The sequence below is a fragment of the Diorhabda sublineata genome, chromosome 6 (genome assembly GCF_026230105.1).
Source record: "Diorhabda sublineata isolate icDioSubl1.1 chromosome 6, icDioSubl1.1, whole genome shotgun sequence".
Lineage (NCBI taxonomy): Eukaryota > Metazoa > Arthropoda > Insecta > Coleoptera > Chrysomelidae > Diorhabda > Diorhabda sublineata.
The window spans coordinates 23,502,107-23,518,433 of NC_079479.1; positions in this window are offsets into that span (position 1 = coordinate 23,502,107).

Here is a 16,327-nt window from a genome sequence, read left to right on the forward strand (position 1 = left end):
CCACCCGGTGAGCAAGAATGGCCCTTTTGAGAGAAAAGAGACCCGTTATGGTTTAATTGCCATTTTGCAAAATGTCAATTAAACGGTTTTTAGTGAATAAGAAAGCTTTATATTTAAAATTAAACAAATTATAAACAATTTAAAAAATTAAAAATTTTCTCCTTTCGGTTAAATTATCTAAGCAACAAATTATCGAAATTTAATTTATAAAAGCTTATTTTGAAGATTTTTAAATTCTCTACAATATTGTCCATAGTAACAAAGACATGTCTTCCATAGGTTCAGCGCAAAACGCAAAAAACAAAATTTGTACTGATTTTTTGGTGTTTTTATTGTTTAAAAAAATAACCCCTAAAACATGATGGCATTGTTTTTTTTTCTACTATCAATTTTGTCACCAAAAGCCTTTTTTTTCGTAAGTGCCCTGGCCTAATTTCTTACTTAAACGAACCCATGCGAAACCTTAGAATTAAAAGTTAATTGTCCTTGTGACATTGAAGTAGCCTAGGCGCAAAGGATATAGGCCAAGCTTTGTATCTGTTTTGTTGCTAGATGTATATATAAGTTTTAGGTAGTTATCAAATTTTGATGTTTGTGTTACCTCTTAGCCATTCTGGAGCCTAGGACTAGCGCTCATATTGGTATTGGTTAGGTTGTGTTAGGTTAGGAAATGTTAACTACGGAAATAAATAAAATGAATATGAAATCACATACAAATAAAAGTAAAACCATGATAATTGCGAAAGAAGATAAAGTTCATAACTTTTACATACAGGGAAAAGAAAACCAACTCGTAAAAACATCTGGATATAATAATAGAAAGTTATAACAGACTAGAGGAGGGAATAGATGAAAAATTAAGAAAAGTGGGTAAATACATGAGTACCGAAAAAGATAAAAATAGAAATTGTGAAAAAAGTACTAAGGTCTACTATTCTTTACATCTGTCGAATATGAACCTTAAATCAAAATCATGTCGAGCGTATAAATGCAATGGAAATGAGATTCCTCGGGAAAACAGAAAATAAAACGGAAAAGATAAACCACGGAATGATTCAAAAAGATAAATACTAAAGATTAAATCACTTAGAAATAAGATATAAGAAGCACAAATACCAAGTAAAAATTATAGAGCAAGATCAAGAAAAACATAAATTGAAAATGTGAAAGCCGTTGTGATAAAGAAGATAAAATGGAAAGGAATAAAAAAGCAAACAAAAGATAGAAAGGCGCGGAGAAAAAAGTGTTTGTTATGATCCCCAATCAAACAGCTATATACCGCACGTTAACCTGGCTAAGGATTGAATAAGAATAAAAAGAATTTGAACACTGATTATCAAATTTCAAACACTGTTCTCATTTTTGAACTTACCATCCTAATACATCGTTATATTCGCTAGGATATTTGGTTGTTTAAACGGCGGAAAACAGTTTTTGAAAACTCCTTGTAGCCTCTAGCAACAACTCGTATGCAATCATCCCACTTGTTACACATATTTTGAAACCTGTTTACTGGTTATATGTATTTTGAACCTTTGATTAATTGTAATAAAATTACGAGTGAAAAATAGAACTGGTTGTAGACACTAATCTGAAACTACTATCACTTTTATTTATTTTTTAAAAGCGAATCAAAGTTTTAAATATTTTTGAAGAAGACGTATTCTTAAAACTACTTTAATAGAGATATTATTCATTTTAGACAGTTTACTCCAAGATTTAGAAAGTAAACTCGTACCAGATGGAACTACATCGAACGTTTTCTTTCGTAGATGTTTACAAAGTTCTGCTATAAATGTTTTACAAACCTCATCTTGCATACATATCTACGATAAGTGTCAAATAACCAAAGAATCATTTCTTGGTGCATATCTACTTCTAATAGATGATTTGATTCACTGAATCAGATCGCAGAAGAACAATAAATATTGAAAAAGAACAAAAAGTTGGTTAAATTACGAGAACAGTGAATTTTTCCAGTTATAAAGATACTGTTAGTGATTCAAATATTTCAAAACGTTTACTGAAGAGAAGTTCCTACCATAAGCTTTAGACTGAGGGTGATAAAATGTTAGATTTGGCCAATCCTTTTATATGGTGTGAGACGTTGTCCCTGAAAGTGAGATCCTTAAACAGAATAGATGTAATGGAAATGTGGCTGTTGCGCAGACTTCTACGGATCCCATGGACCGAGCACATGAAGAATGAAGAAGTACTGAGGAGAGCGGGCGTGGAAAGCGAACTGATCACGGTAATTAAACAACGAAAAGTATCTTATTTGGGACACATCCTGGACCAGGGCGTAAACTACATTCCTGGCTACAGAAGTGCAGAATAGGGGTGCCCTCAGATAATAGATAAGAAGTTTTGGACAAGCTGCAAAGTGTATGGTACTGAAGTAAACGTATATTGCACTTTTAATTTTTGATTTGAAAGTAAGTATTTCGATTTATTAGAGTGAAAAAACAAAACTGAAATGATTCTCTTATTTTTAAAGACGCTGGACGCAAAAATGTTTCGATTTTTAAACACATATATACCGTTGAGTTGAGTAATTGATTTTTTTTTCAGAGATTGTCTTACAAACATAAAATAGAACATTTTAAAAACACACTAATGAAAAACGTGCGGAAAATTTACAATTTTTCTTCGAAAAACAAAACGTTTCAAATCATCTGAACACCCTGGTCGCAATATCAATATCCCAGTTTTTTCGTTTACCTACAACTTGTTAACAATTATACAGATTCACAATACTTATGTCTAAGGGTAAAAAATCTTTTGTTTAACATCAACCACAAACTGTTTCATTTATAGCGAAATATTCCTCAAATTCCACAGAATATAGTTTCAAAGTTAATGATCTTAAAATTCGTATTTATGTCATGATTTATAAAGAAATTATTTTCTCATCATTTGAAGTTTGTATCCAATCGATCATATTTCAATCTAATTCATAGAGGAAAGTAAATAGTTTTCTAAGAACTCTCGTAGTTTTTAAAACAGAATCGAGATAAAGCCATCAATATTCAATGAAGATACTAAAAAATATAACATTGGGATTTAAAAAAATCACTGGTGAATATACACTATCGGTTAAAAGTTTTTGTCCAGCGCATGATCTATTCATTAAATTCCAAAATAATACAACAAATTTCTTTTACATATTGTCTTCTTACAAACCACATAAAATAGTATTCGTGAATGAGGCAAGTTAAAACTTGCATGTTTTGTTTATTATTCTTCAACTGTGAATTATTTCTTGTTTATTATTGTTGTTTAGTCCCAGTTAGCCCTGTAAAACGCAAGATTTATACTTCTTGAAACAAGACATGTTTTTGTGAAGTTCGTATACGAGTTTATCTCGTTTTCGCGAATTCAGACTTGAAAATAAAACCAAGGAACTATCGGTTGAAACTCGTACATTAATTGCAAGTCTTCATAGCCTAGGCAAAAGTAACCGTACCATTGCCTCAGAATTAAAAACATTTCGACGTAACATGAACTACAACGTGAAAAAAAATGCATCCACCAAGAACTTTGGCGATAGAAAACCTTCAGGGCAGCCTCAAAAAACTACAACCGCAACATATTATATTGATCAATAAACGTGATCAACGACTTAGGGGCCCAGACGTAGCAGCTCAGTTCAATGAATCTAGGGATTTGCCTTTGAGTGCTTCTACACTGAAAAGGAGTTTGAGAAAAGCTGGCCATTATGGAAAAATGGTAGTGAAGAAACCTCTTTTAAGACGTCAATATAAAATAAAGAGGTTGCAGTAGGCCACCGAACATGAAAATTGGACGTATAAATACTGAATATACTGTTTACACCACCATTACACCAACACTAACAATTATACTGTCAGACGCGTGTTTCGATAACCAAGTTATCGTTTTCAGAGACGCGCTTCAGACAGTGTAATTGTTAGTGTTGGTGTAGTGGTAGTGTAAACAGTATATTCAGTATGAATATCGTCAACGGTTCCAGAAATTCCAACTTAGTTGGACGTATAAAGAGTAGAAGAGAGTTTGAGGTTCTTGGGTCTAAAAGAAGAGGTTTATGCTTAGATCAAAGAAAGAATGAATGTTAGATCTATGTATAATACCGAATGAAAAACACTGGGGGATGGTTTGGGAGTGTTTTGGAGGAATGGCGACTGGAAACCTGGTAAAAATTGAAAAGGTTTTGAAGAGAGAAGCTCATAAAAAGTATTAATGCAAAATTTAGTTAGTTCTGGACACCGCCTGATGTTTCGGTATTAGAACAACGTTATTCTCGCACGAATAGACCCCATTCTTAAACGATTTTTGATAATTTTTCGTAGTGGATTGGTACCCCTGAGTAACAGTTTCATTTTGACAGCTGACTGGACGATGTGGTGATTTTAAGATACTATTTACAATAAATTATAATGAGTTTTTAGACAAGGTGAATATAGTCATAAAATAAAGACAAAACATACAACAGTGAAAACTACAGTGAAAACATTTATTGGAAACACCTAGCCTTAAATGAATGATAAAGGAATGACTTGAGAAAACTTTTAAATTCCAATAATATTTCCAATGTCAACTGTCAAACGTCAGTACTACCAACTGACCACCTACGTTACAGTGTAATTTCTTAATGTATATTTTTAAAAATTTTTGTATAAATACAAGACGAAACAAAGAAAATAGTATAAACCAAAAAATAATAAAATTGTATAACCTTTATAACCAATAGGTCCACCGAATATTGATAATAAAACGAGTATTAACGAAAGACCAAAAACAAAAAAATTGAAAGAGGCTAAGAACAGAAAAAAAAGGGAAATACTGAAAGCCGACGCTTATATAAAGTATTATTACAAACTCACCCAATGACGTAGATCGTGCAGCCAATTTTGTTCTATTATATTAATCTAAAGCTTCGCATATGCGGATTTTTTCAGAAGGACTATTTACAATTTTTTAAATTGTTTTTATAACTTATTCACATTAAGTTATAGAATCAATTTCTCAGAAGGCATTTTGTTTACATTCTAGTACCGGGATAAACCAGTAAACGGTGTATTAAATCAAATTAGTATGTTAAAGGTTTAGTAATAAACTATGGTGCATAGTTTAGTGAATAGTGCATAGTTTATTGATTATAGTGTAAGTGTATAAATTAATTTAGTGAGTAAGAAACACTTCGTATGTAAGTGTCCACCTCACCGTTTAAAACAGTTTAAATAAATAAGAAAAGCATTACAGTATGTTTATTCTGATGATGTGAATGGACATTTGTCAAATTTTATGTTTGAACCCACGTTATCATTTTTGGTGTTGTAGTTTCGACAACATTTAATTGGACTCGTATGGCCGGCTAATTCATCCAATTTTACTCTTATTGATTTTTTTTATGTGGATATTTAAATATGAAGATTATTCGTGATATTGGACGTGCAAATATAGTAGAATTTAATGATATGAAATTATTTTCGCTTATCGAAAACAGTTTGCGAATGAATTACAAAAAGATTGAACAATAAAGAAATTGTAACTTTTTATTACAATACAACAAAGAAATTCAACAAATTTCTTTAAGAATAACAGGTTTCATAATTATTTATGTGATACACTGGGTCCTAATATTGTTTTGCTCGTTTTTGTTTTTGCAGCAACAAAAAATTTCTTTTCGGCATATTCTTGCCATAAACTAGAAACAGTTTTAGTTTTTATTCAATAATTTGTACAACCACTTTCCAAATTAGCTAGAATATGCTTTTATTTTCATGAAATATCTGTTGATTAATAAAAAAACATAATGCAAAAGCTTATAATGTTTATAAAGCATCCTATACTTCTTATAGAATCTAAATTTATTGTGAAACTAGATTTTAGGAGAAACGTTTATATATAGACATTATCATTTTGGTGATAGACAAAGAAATAATCGATTTAAGGAATCATTAAAATCATTAAAAGACAAATAAGTCTGATATTTCATGTAATACGAGGCGTTCTATAAACTTTTTAGAAACTGTATAACTCTTACCAAAATCGTAACATTAAATAAATGAAGAACTTTATTTTTGTTTATATCTATAAATGGAGGGACAGGAAATATTAACAACATTATTGACTGACGCTTCTGATGATGTGGATGATTTTAAAATTGAAAATTCATTTGAGTTTAAAATGAATTAGTTAAAAATTGAATTGGTGAAATCCACTGGCCTGCCAGACGGCCCCTTTCCTCTTCCTTGCTCCTTCAGTTACATTATCTGCGATCTTCCACGATTATTTTACACACATTTTAAAATCCCACTACACTACTCGTGGATTTTAGTTCGTCTGTAACTTGGTGAAGCGAAATGATCACCGATAAGAAATAATTCAGCCACAGCAGTATTACTTCATATCTTTTGCGTACTACGACATATTTTTGAAATTGAAAATGTTATACAAAATAGTAATAAGTAGTTTTATGAAAAAGTAGACGCACGGATATCATATTTTCAATGTATGTTATATTATGAAAAAGACGATTTATAATTGACATTTTATGTGTTAAAAAAAATTGAATGAAAAAAAAGGTAAGGCTGCGAAATCAAAGCAGAATCTATAAGTAGTAGAATTATGTTAAAATTAATCAAATTTTTCATTGGCTACTCTACTAAACTCAAATTTTCTGCCCTAGAGAAGGCACTCACGCGATTTCAATCTGCATACACTCTAATTTCCAGGAACCTGATAAATTGTTGAGAGTCTCAATTAGCCTGCTTAGAAGATGAATTAATTGTTCGTGGTTCGTGGTTCCATGTGGTCCTTCTTTAGGGTATTGATTAATTGAAAAAAGAGAGACATGGTTTCCAGACGGAATTTAATTTCGACCTTTGTATTTAATATTTTGCTCAGCCGTGTTTGAACGGTGGCAATATGAAAGTTTCGGGCACTTTTTCTGAATATGGCCGGGCAACAAGTTGTATCACCTTTGCCACCAATAAAATTGAATGAAAAATTAATTGATGGTGCATCATTAGTGCATCCAACGGAAGAAACTCATAATTGTATTCAATTAAGACGGTGGTTAAAATTTCATGGACGTCCTCAAGGTGGTAAAACTGAATTCTTCTGTGAATATTTAAAAAAAAAATTCTGACCACTAAAATTAATTGTGAATTTTTTAGGGTAAAGAACGTAATTCGCAACCGTGTCCCAGTAGATCCAAGTGTAGACAAAGGAAAGTGTTTGAAGCTAGAACGAGACAAGCAAAGAAATCGTCAAACAATAAATAATAGTCCTTTGTTGAGTTTCCCAATTGTATGGCAAAAATTTTCATCAACAATTTTGCCAAAATTATTTGATGAAGTTTCTATCTATGACTATCTGATTTCATTTTGCATAGTAGAGAAAGAAAATTATAATTCTTGTGAGGACGATGAAGAAAATGAATCAAACATTTTAGATTACACTACAGCAAAACCTATAAAAAGAGGGAAGCTATATGTTGACAATAATCATGTTACAGATATTTTTGATTCCATCACGTCTCAAAATATTTATTGTTTGAAAAGTAAAAAACTAGCTACTCTTTCCAGGTTATTATAAATTGTGAAAGTCTTTATTTACATGATCAATCCCTTGGAACCGACCATCACCTCGACCTCACGCTTAACCCACAAATCACATTTACTACACTTGGAAGAAGTGTTTAACTTATTCACTGTTGTTTCAATACGTTTTTGACAGTATTCCAAACAAGGTTTTGGGAAAGTCACAAAAAAATATTGATTTTCTAAAAAGACAATGTTTTTTTCAACCTTTCTTATTGGCAACCTTTTTTATTTCAATAAAAATACTTGTTAATTTTTTATTTATAAATATACGTTCATTTTAATTTCACTGTTTTTAACAGATAAGTAATTTTCTTTACTTTTTTTATTTTAAATTGTATAGAAAACGTAGTATAAACGTGTAGAAAATATTTTTAACTATTTAAAGATCCATGAACGGACTTGCGACATGTTTTTTGTTTGATTTGAATCTACAACATGGTCGGATTGGCTGTGGTTTCAAGCAAATTTTGAAGTAAGATCCTTATTTCTGACCTGAATCCACCGTTACATTTCGGAAACGAACAAATAGTCAAGATTACAAGAGCCAAAAGAGGCTAAGACTGTTTCATCTCCGGGAAAAATAACGGTGAGCGCTTTTTTGGGATTGTATTCGTCTTCAAAAAAGTAAAATAGAAGATTTATAGGTATCATTTGTTAATAAAGTGAATACATAAGTTGCAAAAAAAAAGAAACCGCCTATGCAGAAAAAGAAAGTGCTTTTTCTCAGGACAACGCACGTCAAATTTGTTGTCCTTCGACGTATTCCTTTTTTCTTACCGTGAAGTTTCACTTGCAGATGATAATTTTTATCAGACGAGAATGTTATAGCGTATTCAGAGGAAATGGCAATGGTTGGAAATGTTGAAGCATTGCTGAATTAAGTATACGGACTTAAAAGGAAACTATGTTGAGAAATGAAAACTATTAGGTATGTTTCCAGCCTATACACACATATAACTGGAAAAATATAACTCTACTATCGAATTTGTATATAGACAAAGTGAAATTAGTGATATTGAAGTATTAGCATTAATAATACATATCATAATCAAAGAAATTACCAAATTGTTCAGTACTGTCCAGCTTAAATTTGAATATAGGCTTAAATCTACTTTATGAAATGCAGAACATTCTACTATTAGGCCAACACTATCTGATCTCAGATTCTGATAAAGAAATTCATGGTTAATTTCCTTATTTCTTCACACAACTTGTTGTGTTTTGGGTTTCAAGCCATGTGAAGATGTTTTTTTATGAAATATTACGATTTTCTGATTATTCGAGAACGTACTTCTATACATAGATGGCATTATCTCTGCCATAGTTATACGTTTCAAATGTTTAGGCATCTAAATGTTATTCAGTCTGTGTTTTTTTCGAATGTACCGATTGAAAATTTGAATAAAAAGAAATTTTTGTGATTCGCGGACCCAGTAACTATCACAAAACTCACACAAAATGATAAAATATCGATTAATATTTGCAAACAAAATATAATATTCAAGAAATAAAAACCTTATTTATCATTCTATGGCACTTATTCGATAAAATTCAAAAAATACATCGTATTTTCAAAAATCACTGCTTTAGAGATCGTCAAAAATCACACTATTATATAGACATTTTGATTCAAAGCAGTTGATTTGAATTTATTTGCTAATGCACTTGGTACAATTAAAAACATATTATTTTAAATTAAATTTTTTTTCCATTTATTTATCACTGAGAATTTAACGTCGAAAAGGACCTGAATTATTTAAATACTAAATTTTAAAATAGTAACAGTTTCAAATAAGATATAATCCAAATATAAATATCATATATTAAAGCTTTTCGAATGCACAGGACCCTTCCTTTAATAATAAAAAAATCATATTAGAGTATCGTGTTGATTGATAATATTAATTATATCGAATAAATAGACAAAATCAATCTCAATAAATATTAGAATTAATTCAAAGTTTAATACAATTTTCAAATAGTTTGTCTTACGTCATTGATATAAACTAAAACCGGTCCTGCCAGAAATTCTAAAATCACCGCGCGGCGCCGTTGACTTACTTTTTATAAACCATGCAATTCGTTTGTTTTTTTTGTATCGTTTTATAGCAAGCGGTTTATTTACATTGTTTCTTTTGGATAATTTCTAGGAAAATGTATTTATTTATTTGTTTTGCTTCTTTATTTTTCTCAAGAGCTTCGATGGATATATAAACGAGTTCGTTTAGCGCTGTTTAGTCAGTTTATAGTAAATAGTCGTAGTTAACAGATCGAATTAGCAAAGTAATCGAAGAATTTAAATAAGTTAATTAAGTTAGTTAAGTGTAGTTTATAGTATTTAAATAAATGAAGAACGTTAGAGACAGTGTTTATTAATTAACCCCACGAATAGAAATCATATGAATACATAAGAACATCACAGTATTTTAAGGTTCTTTCCATTAAATACTGGATTATAAATTTCATCTATTTGATTGATTCAATCTTAGTGTTACGAGGGTAATATGAAAGATAATCATTCTATATCAGACAATTGAAATCTTCGTTTCTAATAAATATGGTGTCAATAAAGGTAACGATTGTTACATTCTCTCTTTTTATAGTGATTTGTATCTGAGAATCGAAACTATTGATGTAATATAGCGAATTATCAATCATATTATCAAGGAATATCACTTCAAGCTATAAGCGAAATCTAGGTTGAAAATTTAGGGTTGAAAAGGGATTAAAATAAGAAGATTCAATATATGGTGTTGTAGAAAAGATACAAACAACATTTATCATCAAAAACAGCAAATAATTGCATATGCAAACGATTTGGTTTTAATAACAAAAACAAAAAAGAAATGGAAAGAACATTCTGTAAACTAAAAGAGGCTGCAGAAAATTATGAATTGAGAATAAATCCAAAAAAACAAAGTTTACGGTGGTAAGAAAAAATGTGATTGGTACAAAGGAATTTATAGAAGTTAAAGCGGAAAAGAACAAAAAATATGAGAAAAAGTTCGTGAATTCGAAAACTTGGGAGTATCACTGTCAAATAAAAATTAAGAGCAGACTGAAATAAATAAAAGAGTAGTTGAGTGAATTGATAAGATCAAAAGAGCATCCAAAACTAGAATATACCGAAAAGTTACGGACGCAAGTGAATTTTTAGTTGTTACAAATGCTGTAGGAACAAAATTGGTTATATGGTAAAGAAAGGACGACTTTGGAGAAGAAAAACTAACGAAGGGTTTGTATAATTAACTATCAAAAACAAGATACTTAAAAGAGTTATACGGTTGGGGCATTCTAAAAGAATACCGGGAAATAGATTCGCAAAAATGGGAATTGAAGAAGGGAAAGGAGGTACAAGGAGGGGGAGACCTAAGGAGAAATGGTTGGATGCATATTAGAGAGCTAGAACCTGTGGAGAAGAATTGTGAACTCAGTTCAAGACCGATGAGAAAAGAAAAATAAATCATTGGTCTTAAAGGCCTGTAGTACTGTAAATATATATAATAGCATGTCATTACAATTTTCATTAATTTTGAAGGATTAAAGGTTAATACATTCTGAAAAATATCAGTTAATCAAATAATGGGAGGGTTTACTGATAGTACACGTTCAATTCCAGCATTATTATTTTAAATGCAATGCCTAACCTAACCTAATCTGTAAATTATTAATATTTTTGATTCTTCAGAAAATGATAATTATATCTATCTTTAGGAAATATTTAGTGTTTTCAGATTTATCATAAAAATTAACATTAAGAAAATAAAATTATTTTTTTTTTCACAATAAATTCGATACAATACACTCAATATTCATTTCCCAATTAGCTCTCGATTTTGAGAAAGTGAGCAAAAACCATTCCAGCGTTTTTTTCTATTGATATGAATTAAAAAAAAAGAAAAAAAGCTTTATTTATTTTTGTTTAAAAATCGTAGACTTAGCAACTTGTTGTCTGCCTGCATGACAGTAGCGATTAGTAATCAGATGGTGCTTTAAATTTATCGATACGATTGATTTCGTTTTATTAGGTTCATTTAGTACTACAACATATCAAAAAATTGATTCTTTTTGTAGAATTATCGAATTCAAAAATGATATTTAGTGATTTGTCTAATGTGATCTTAATGTTAAATATATATATATATATATATATATATATATATATATATATATATATATATATATATATATATATTGTTTAATATATTTTTGTAGAAAATATTAATATGAAATAAATATTTTCAACACGATACCCACTGATGAAATAACGTATAAAATTTTATAAAAACTGAACTGGGATATCACACTTCAACTTTAAAAGCCTCCCATTTCGTACACATACACGATATTATTTTGATTATAGTATAGATCACCTGTATATTCAAAGATCTTTTCAGTTTAAATTAAAATTTTTATGAAAAGTTCCATAACAGATTATTTCTACACATAAATAACTTTTAAAGTTAAATTTGTTCAAATATTAAACAATTTGGGGGTTACATAAATTGTTTTATTTTACAAATTTAGCACCTTATAATTCAGAAATACAATTAAAAAGATCTTAATTTAGTAGTTGAACTACGATTTTTAATCGGAGTAATTTAATCTTTTTAAAACTTTAGGTGAACTTTACTATAAAACATTTTTAATAAAAAAAAGTGTAATTATTTACATAAAAATACCTTATAACTATTTAAATGCTATCACGTTTTATGTAAGTCTTGTAGCTCAACATATCTGCTGTTACATACAGCCTTCTTTCCACCCTCCATAAATAATTTTGAAAATAACATTAGTTCTAAAAATCATCAGGAAGACTATCATTTCATACTGTGTATTCCATAGAAAATATATTTTTAATAGTTTGCTCAAAAACTAAAACAAGATGTTTTACAAATACGGGAGCAATAAAAAAATATACAGGATGTCATAAATTTTTGTCTCTTTGGGAAATTGTACTAAATCTGTAAAGGCATTTATAACTATAGATTTGTCTGTAGTCGACTATTTAATTTTTAAGATCAGTTTTAAGAAAAAGTTCAAGCTACCTTATTAAAACAGTGGATAATTCCAAAAGAATTAAATTTTCAAGTCATTCAACCAGTAATTGCCTCCTAATATCACAATATAGAAAACTATTGTCGACGTTTTGGTGCCGCAATTGCTTGATGTTGATCAAAAGTTCATTCGCATTAAAAATATAAACGATACAAAATAACGTGTCGGGAATACAGTGTTTTGAGATTCCAAAGGTGTAATGTTTAATGATTATTTAAAAAACGAAACGGCGAATCATGGCTTAAAAAAACCTAAGAATTAACTTATGCTAAATACAAATAAGATTAGAAATTAGAAAGTTACTTTAATTCATTCATGAGGATATTAGATCATTTTATTTCAATGGATGATAAAGTGATAAAGAAAATTAATACTTCCTTTTAAGAAAAAAAGAAGATCTAGAATTATCTATAAGATGTCACCATAAGTAATAGAGATAATTATATGAGAATTGTCAGTGAAAATAAAGGCTCTAATGATTTGAACCAATAATTTCAAACGACACCTTGATGGATACCAGAAACGGTGAAAGTTCAAATAATAGCAGAAATGTTCAAACCTTGAAACGATCGTTTGGATTAAGTACTAAGTATTTTGTTTATTAAATACATTGAAGATTAATATTTACCTAAAAAAGGTAAGTAAAAACCACCGACTTATACGGATTAATCAACAAGATTTCGAAGATACTGAAAACTCCCACCCCACCTCAATGTTTTAGATTTTCATAGCATCTGAATTAGTCCTTAGTAAAGGACATCATTGTGAATGTTCTAGCTCAAACTCCCTACGTGCGACGTCTAAACTCTACAACCGTTGTATCACCTACCTACTCCTTCTTGTCATGCGTCAGACTTCAAACTCGTACCTAAATTACCCATCGCCAACACTTTATCCTGTAGAAGGTGTGGTACTGGTTACCATTCTTGTTGTTTCAAGAGATTAGTAACTTCTCAGGAAACCATATCATCTATCAATGGATTTTAATGACGAAAAACAATAAACGAAAGGGCGATGGAGAGTAAAATGCTTACATAAGTTTACGAGACCAAGTCAGCAAGGAGAATATTTACAAAAGAAAACAAAATTACAGAGAAAGTAACTACAACTTCCATCTCAAGAAAATGATTTTTGTACTTGAGACCAAGAGAATTCACGAGAAGCCGCGGCAACAATTTCAGAAGTAGTACTTTCATTGTGGACACCTCTTGGTACGAAAAAGATTAAAACAAGAAAACATAGTAAGTATTTTATGATTCTGTCGTCCAGAAGTGGACAGCAAGTATCTAAGAGCAAGAGGTTCCGTATATTGGAGAAAATATAGAAGGTAAGAAATATGGGATGAGCAGTTGCAACTAATACACTAAAGATATAGATGTTAGTACCTAATTAAGATTTTTGTCTGCCACAAAGTACTGGGTGATTGCAAGTTGATTAAACAACTCTAGTAAGTTGATAGAGAGAAAATGCTCTGTTTCTATGAATGAACAAAACTAGTAACACAACATAGAGAAGAAGCTATAATGCCTGTATAACATACTCACTGAGGAATTGCAAGATTATTTATATTTTCAGTATATACACCCTGTATATATTTTTTTCTTCTACGCGTTTATAAGATCAAAATCATTTTGATATCTTCTAGTGGTTTTTGAGGTTTTTGTACGTTGTGTGAAAAAAATAAATAGATTTTCAAAACTGATGTTATTTTCAAATGCACAACATTTTTCAGTAGGCCTGCATTATGATTTTACACCTTTTATGAACAAGTTGAATTTTGCTTTTCACTAAATTAATCGTATACAAACAATTCTAGTATAAACAAACACATTTACAAAAAGATTTGGTTCTTTAGTACATTATTTATAGTTTTGACGGGACCTAAAAGACAAATCAATATTTACAATTTACATTTTGTCCTAACCTTTACATTTATATTAATATTAAAATGTATTTTTTAAGTTTAAGTAATTTTTTCAAACATTTTAGACACAACGATTTTTTTTTTAATAATTTTTCTACTAATGCGTTTAATTTATATATTTATTTTTAAAATATATTAAAAGATTCTATTAGAAATCTATGTAAATTCACCCCGATATTTGTCAGTATTCTATAGATTTTTTTGAAAAGTTTATTATTTATTAAATTTTAGGTACATTTTAATGTAAATTCAATACACTGGGTATAGGAAAATCGAATTTCAACAATACAAGTACTAAATTTAAGTTCTTTATTTATTTATTTAAGTACTTTAGAATCTTAACGCAATCATGAAAGACCTAGAAAAAAGACGGTTTCTATCGATAAACTAAAAAAAGTCTGTTTCAGTCGTAAAGAAGAATGTTGCAATTATTAGGACATTGGAGCTACAGTAGACCGTCGATTATCCGAACGTCAATTATCTGAACGCTCGATTATGGGAACCGGTTTTTGTTATTTTGAATAAAATTTAAAAAAAAAATGAAATTATTGTTTTCAAAACATCCATAACGGAAGTCATAGAGGAAAGTACCCTAAACCGGACCCCTTCCCCTAAAGTGGTCCCCTGGTCTTCTGATACTGCATTCTCCTGAACTTTGTCCTATTCAACTGTAAAGTTTAGGCATCTACCACTGGAGACCATAAAACAATCATAACGAATAGATTGACCATTTTAAGAATTAAAGAAAATGAACAAGTTTTAACGATAGATATTAGTGAATATACCATTTTGTGTTGGCTCCTTTTCATATAATCTCGAATATATTATCTCGAAAATTTAAGAGAAAGCCTGTAGTCTTCCAAAAGATGGCTGAAGCCCGGTGTATATTATATTTTGTAAACAGCAGCGTGAAAAACGGGCTAGTGTTGTTTACGCCCTGCGTACGAGTGTTGTCTTTAGTTTTGTTCAAATGGAACAGTTCTTCATAGTTCATACTTAAGTTAGTGGACTGTCAGCGACCATTTTTCATGTAGGTCTTCCGATAAACTCACTAAGATTCTACAACTATCAATCCTTCGAAAATATAATCAGGAACATTGTTTTGAACCTTTTAACATCACTGGGCAAACCGCTACTGGACACTCCGATGTCGTAGTCTGCAGTTTCTTCCTCCTCTATATACCAATTGCATTTAAAACCACCATGATGCCTATAGCAAGGTGTCTTACATTATCGTGTTTGATTAAAAGACCAGTCATCAGTCTAATTTGGAACGAACGCATCGCCCACTTCACATGTTCACACTCAGTTCACCATTACATGTTTTGATGGTGAAAAAAGTTTTTGAGCAGTGCTACAGTATTTCCATGTAAACCTTTATATCCATATATATTCTTAAATTGCAAGTTTTAAGTTTATTGTTCATCATCAAAACGTTTCATTTACATATTTGGTTCAAAATTAATCGGGTTATCAAACTGATGGCTTTAGTCCTTTAAACCGGACCCCCTCTTGTTGCTGGTGCCGAAAAAGAAATTTACATTTGTGATTATTGTCGCTAAGGAATTAAATTATGTTTCTGTTTAACATACATTCTGTATCAACTTCTGGGATTGAAATCTCCATATTTTTGTATTATATTGTATTGTAATTGTTAAATTATAATTATATTTTAAACTAGAATGAGTATTCTTTGATTTAATACCATTTTTATTGTTATTTTGACAAGTGGTCCGGTTTCGGACTACTTGTCTAG